Consider the following 6,000-nt stretch of genomic DNA (forward strand, 5'->3'; position numbering starts at 1 on the left):
GAAGAGCATCTTGGAAGACCTGGTACCTCTGGATATTCAAAGGCCTCCAGCAGCACAGGCACATGGAGAAGTTCACAGTGTGGCAGAAGAGCCACAGTGAAGTGCATTTGGAAGACTGACCTAAGTGTTTGTGGATTTTGATGCCCAGTTTTTCTTCTCCAATGTTAACTGTCCCAGCCATATCGAACAGGTAGGCACATGTAGGAGGCCCAGTCTCCAGCTGGTAAAAAGTTACTGCACCAGTAATTTTGGTTACTGGCTGACTTGAGCAGCCTGTAGCCCAGAAGGTATGGAAAGTGGCTTTTGCCCCTGGGTAAAGCAGAAGTATGCAATGAGTCTCCACACGATCAGCATAGCTGCTTCTTGGCTTGTGTTGACACAAGCAACAAAAGGAGGGCTAAGGAGAATCTCCACCCTTTATTGGATGCAGATGGAAACACAATGACGAAGGATGAAGAAAAGGCTGAGGTACCTAATGCTTTGTTTGTCTCAGTCTTCAACAGTAAATCCAGTTATCAGCTGGGTGATGGGGATGGGGAGCAGAATGAAGCCCCCATGATCCAAAGGGAAATGATCAGCAACCTGCTACACCACTCAGACACACACAAGTTATGGGGCTGGATGGAATCACCCAAGGGTACTGAGGGAGCTGGTGGAAGTGCTCACCCAGCCACTTTCCATCATTTACCAGCAGTCCTGGCTAACTGGGGAGGTCCCAGTTCACTGGAAGTTCACTAGTGTGATGCCCATCTACCAGATGGGCTGGAAAGAGGATCTGGGGAACTACAGCCCTGTCAGCCTGACCTTGGTGCCGAGGAAGGTCATGGAGCAGATTATCTTGAGTGCCATCACATGGCACATACAGCACAACCAGGGGATCAGGCCCAGCCAGCATGGGTTTAGGAAAGGCAGGTCCTGCTTGATGAACCTGATCTCCTTATAAGACAAGGTGACCTGCTCAGTGGGTGAGGGAAAGGCTGTGGATGTTGCCTGCCTCGACTTTGGTAAAGCCTTTGACACCATTTCCCACTGCGTTCTCCTGGAGAAACTGGCTGGTGTTCTTTGCTGGTTAAAAACTGGCTGGGTGGTCAAGCCCCAGGAGCGGTGGTGAATGCAGTGACATCCAGGTGGTGGCCGGTCACAAGTGGCGTTCCCCAGGCTCAGCGCTGGGGCCAGGCCTGGTTAATGTCTCCATCAATGACCTGGACGAGGGGATCGAGCGCTCCCTCAGTAAGCTGGAGGCGGCACCAAGCTGGGGGGAGTGTTGATGGGCTGGGGGGCAGGAGGCTCTGCAGGGGGGTCTGGGCAGGCTGGGCCGATGGGCCGAGGCCACTCGTAGGAGGTTCAACACGGCTCCGTGCCGGGTCCCACACCCGGGTGACACCCACCCCCCGCAGCGCTGCGGGCTGGGGGCAGGGGGCTGGGAACTGCCCGGCGGGGAAGGGCCTGGGGGGGCTGGTCAGCAGGCGGCTGGGCATGAGCCCCCAGCGTGCCCAGGTGGCCAAGGGGGCCAGCAGCACCCTGGCTGGTGTCAGCAATAGTGTGGCCAGCAGGACCCGGGCAGTGCCCGTCCCCTGTGCTGGGCACTGGTGAGGCCGCACCTTGAGCCCTGGGCTCAGCTCTGGCCCCTCACTGCAGGGGGGCACTGAGGGGCTGGAGCGTGACCAGAGCGGGGCAGGGGCTGGGGCAGGGGCTGGGGGAACCGGGGGCTTCAGCCTGGAGAGGAGGGGGCTCGGGGGGGACCTTATGGCTCTCTACAACTCCCTGCAAGGAGGCTGCAGGAGGTGGGGGTCGGTCTCCTCTCCCAGGTAACAAGCAACAGGACAAGAGGGAACGGCCTCAAGCTGTGCCGGGGGAGGTTTAGATTGGGGATCAGGAAAAATTCCTTCACCAAAAGGGCTGTCAAGCTCTGGAACAGGCAGCCCAGGGAAGTGGTTGAGTCACTGTCCCTGGAGCTATTTAAAAGATGTGTAGATGTGGCACTTAGGGACATGGTTATTGGTGGACTTGGCAGTGTTGGGTTAATGGTTTGAATTTATGATCCTTAGGTCTTTTCCAACCTAAATGATTCTATGATTCTATGACCAGCAGAGCAGCATTTTGCTCTCCAGAATTTGAGCTGCAGAGAACCTGAGCCATTATATTAAAAATATTATTCATATCTGGTTATATAATAAACTGAAATTCGTCTCCCCCCTGTACAAATATGGTTTCTATCTGATTCAGAGCACTTAATATACAGAAAAAGTTACGTTAGGGAAAAAAAGAAAGGCTAGTCAGCTGTTCCAAGGTGTGACATCTATGAAAGAAGCCAAGTCAGAGAAGTGTAAGTGATTTAAGTGGCCAAGTTAAACAAGGTACAATTAAAGCCACTGCTTCCCCACCATCTCCCCAAAATTTCCAAGTAAGGCTTTATGAATCCCAGGGGACCAGGTTAGCTCTAATTGTATCTTGTTTAACTTGGCCAATTAAACAGCAAACTCTTCTCAGAGTTGGCCCTGCCTGCAGATATCACACCTTCTTTGCTTCTGACTGCTTTCTTCACTTTTTGAAGCATATATACCATATATTTTTATTAGCTCTTGGGAATGTGTTTCTAAAAATGCCCTTTGGTTAATACTGATCCCAACTGTACAAATGGTATTTTCAACTGTATGCGGTTTCCCTGGAATAGTGGGAATTGTCACCCTGAGCTGTGATACCCTCACCTGTAGACTAAAGAGTGGACATTGATTGACTTTTCAGAAGAATTTGGGAAAAGACCAGAAATGCCTCTTGCCTCCAGTCCCCATTCGCAGCAGGTGGGAACTGAGCTGAATGCGAGGAAAGTGAGCTGGCGTCACAGGCATGTGGGACCGACCGAGCAGCTCGTTTTCAGAGGAGACAACGACTAACACCCGAACGGGAGGAGAGGGAACTGCATTCCCTCTGGGAGAACGCAACAAGCCAGAGAGAGAAACAGGTTCTTTCCCCTACAGATTACCAGAAGTTGGAAGTGAAATCAAGAGTTTGCTACTGCTTTTCAATAATTAATTAAACTCAACATTTGGAATTTTATATGCCTCTACACCAATTAGTAAGACACATGATGCTTTGGGAGGGCAAACTGGTCTTCTGCATGCAACAAGGTGTTTTTGGTTTGTTTTGATCTATTTTAAAGTGGAGGAAACAGCCATTGTGGTTATGCGAACAGCTCAGACAAGGATCTGTAGCTTCAGAAGCTTATTTAGTGTGAAATTTTGCTAGTAGCTACTCCACATCTGCATGAGGACTACATGCTGCACATAAGGCCAGCCTCAAAGGACCCCCCAGGTCAGGGGAAACCTTTACCTGTCTATTAAACAAAATCATACACAAATACTCAGCTATTACAGAGGAACAAAGTAATCATTCCTCCTACTTTGAAGAGGGGCAAATGAGTGAAGTGACCAGAAAAGAGGACAACAGAGGCATGCCCAGCCCCCAAGGAGCATCACACCACCACATTAAGCCACAAATGAGCACACCCTGAGGGACAACACATTCTTGCTGTCAAGCAGGAGAAGAGAAACAGGCATCCAATGCTCTATCCCCAGCTCAAGACTCATCTCAAACAGCCTCTCCAATGCATTTTCCCATGAGTAACACAGGGACAAGGCTTCCACAGCTCACTGAGGAGCATCAGCTGATAATGTTCGCTTACCACCTTGAAAAAGCCAGATGCCATGCCAACACGTATGGGATACTAATAACACACCTATAGAGCACTTCCTGGGTACCCAGAAGGGTGCAGGGTACCAAGCGCAGCACCAGCACGATCAGGCTCCTGATGAATTATGAATGATTGGGAAGCACTCTCTTTAGTACCGCTTTGCCTTCCAGTTCTTAAAATCAAACTGCTACTGATAAACTTGATGAAGAGTACATTTGGAAAATGTTTTGATTACCGTTTAAGTTTCCTACGCGTTAAAATGCTAGAGTTAAAAAAAAAAAAAAAAAAAAAAAAGGAAATCAAGCATGAGAAGATGCCTGGGGAAGTATGCTAAGTAATGCAGAGCATCACCAGCGCTGCTGCAACACCTGAGAGCTTCACCCGCTTGTGCAGGGCAATCACCAGATGGCACTGTAACAACACACAGTTTTCCAAATTCTTTCTCTAACTGAGCAAGAACTGCTGGGTTAATGAAGAAACAATACCTTCTTGTTATTGTCAATAATTAGGTTTGGGGGGTGGTGGTGAGAGGGGGAGCGATGGTAGATGGTTACTGCTTCTGACCTACCTTCACCTAAAAACTCCGTTTGACCCATGGTGGGTAACGCCATACCTGCCCGCGTTGCATTGAGTAGCTCTGGCTTAGGCGTACAGTTAAATAAAGCGAGTACGCCAACAAGCAGAGTCTCGATGTCATCTTCACTTCGCCTTTCACAGCATTTTGAAACCTTCTTTTAGCAAGAAACGACTATATACGTTATGTATGTACATATGCATGTACAGAAATATACATATGCACATCATTTGAATTAATCAAAACATGGAGACTTCCCTAAGGTTACGAAGTGAGGCAGTGGCAGAGCAAGAAATGGTAGCCAAAAAAACCTCTCTAATAAACAGCTGTAACAGAAGTACCTTATTCATGTGTGAGTCACTAACACGTACTTACTCCGATAACAACGCATTCTTGGAGAGAGTCTCAGTTTTGATTTATGTCACGGTTTCAGTAAATATAGAGGAGCTGCCAAATTTGCCTATATAAATCCCAGTGATCTCATATATTTTAACCAGAAGTTTTGGAAAAATTAGACAAAAGGAGCTTCCCTTTCCCCCTCGCCACCCCCCCCCCCCCCCCCCCCCCCCCCCTTTTTTTTTACCCTTATTAATATGGTGCTTGGTGCTCTGGTGTAATGCTTTATTTTGAACTCCTCTGGAGGGGCAAGCAATTCTGAGGCCTGTTTATGACAAGATATATAATTAATACTAGGGAGGAATTAAAGGAGATTTAGAGAAAAAATATTGTACACATTTGGAGTTAAATAACAATTTGGCCTCATTAAAACAGGTTTCCATTTACGACTAATTTTATTCCTGGTTACAAAGGCCATCATTTGTCTGAGCAAAGATGAAAAAGTAGCTGTTAACATAGTGCAAATGAGAGTGAAATTGAAAGGGACATGTATGTTAATGAGCATCCAAGTACCCTACAGTGCGCAAAAGCGAGCAGAAAAAAAAAAATAAAAAAATTCCCCTGGTATTGTTGAAAAGCTAATGATTATTTGACATGGCAAGGAATGCCCTGAACCTGCAACCTGCTTTACATGAAGATACAGTTGTTTGCAGGATCAGGGGCTACCTCAGAGCACATCGAGGACAATACTAATTTCTTGGTAGGATATTAATTATTCATTTGCAATTTTGGAAATAATTTCATTTCCTAGCGTGGGAAGATCTGGCAAGCAGTGGCCATTAACTGTGCACTTAGAACCTACCCCGGGTATGTGAGCTCTGCTGTCTGTACGCGGCGATGCGCCTAGCTAAATCCCTGGATGCATATGCAAGTTGTTGATTCTCTCCCTCAATGTAGAATGTATCACTGGGCTTGTGAATAAGCAGAGTGTGCCACGTTTCATGCAGATTTATGCAGCGTGCACACTCATCAAAGCCCGAGGGACCACATCGTCCTAAAGCCTGAACAGGATTTGGCCTGTCAGATTCGCATTAAAACCGTACTGTGTGGTTTTGTGTATGGAACTCCAAAATGGGTATTGAAAGTCCCTTTCAGTTAAAGAAAACTAATTGAAAACAAAGATGCTCGAGTCCCTTCTTACCAACAGCCCAAGAACTTGGACATCAAATAGACAAGAGGAGGCCTGTCCCCCTGACAGTGACTTGAACAATAATAGATCTTTCCCTTTGGAGTGCAAACCCTGTAAGCAGGAGAGCAATGTTGAGGGCAAAAGAGGTGCAGGAAGGACACCATTTGCTGGTCCCAGCAACGAACTCCATTTATTCTGCCAGTACCCAGA

Source organism: Falco naumanni, chromosome 3, assembly GCF_017639655.2.
Source record: "Falco naumanni isolate bFalNau1 chromosome 3, bFalNau1.pat, whole genome shotgun sequence".
NCBI classification, from domain to species: domain Eukaryota; kingdom Metazoa; phylum Chordata; class Aves; order Falconiformes; family Falconidae; genus Falco; species Falco naumanni.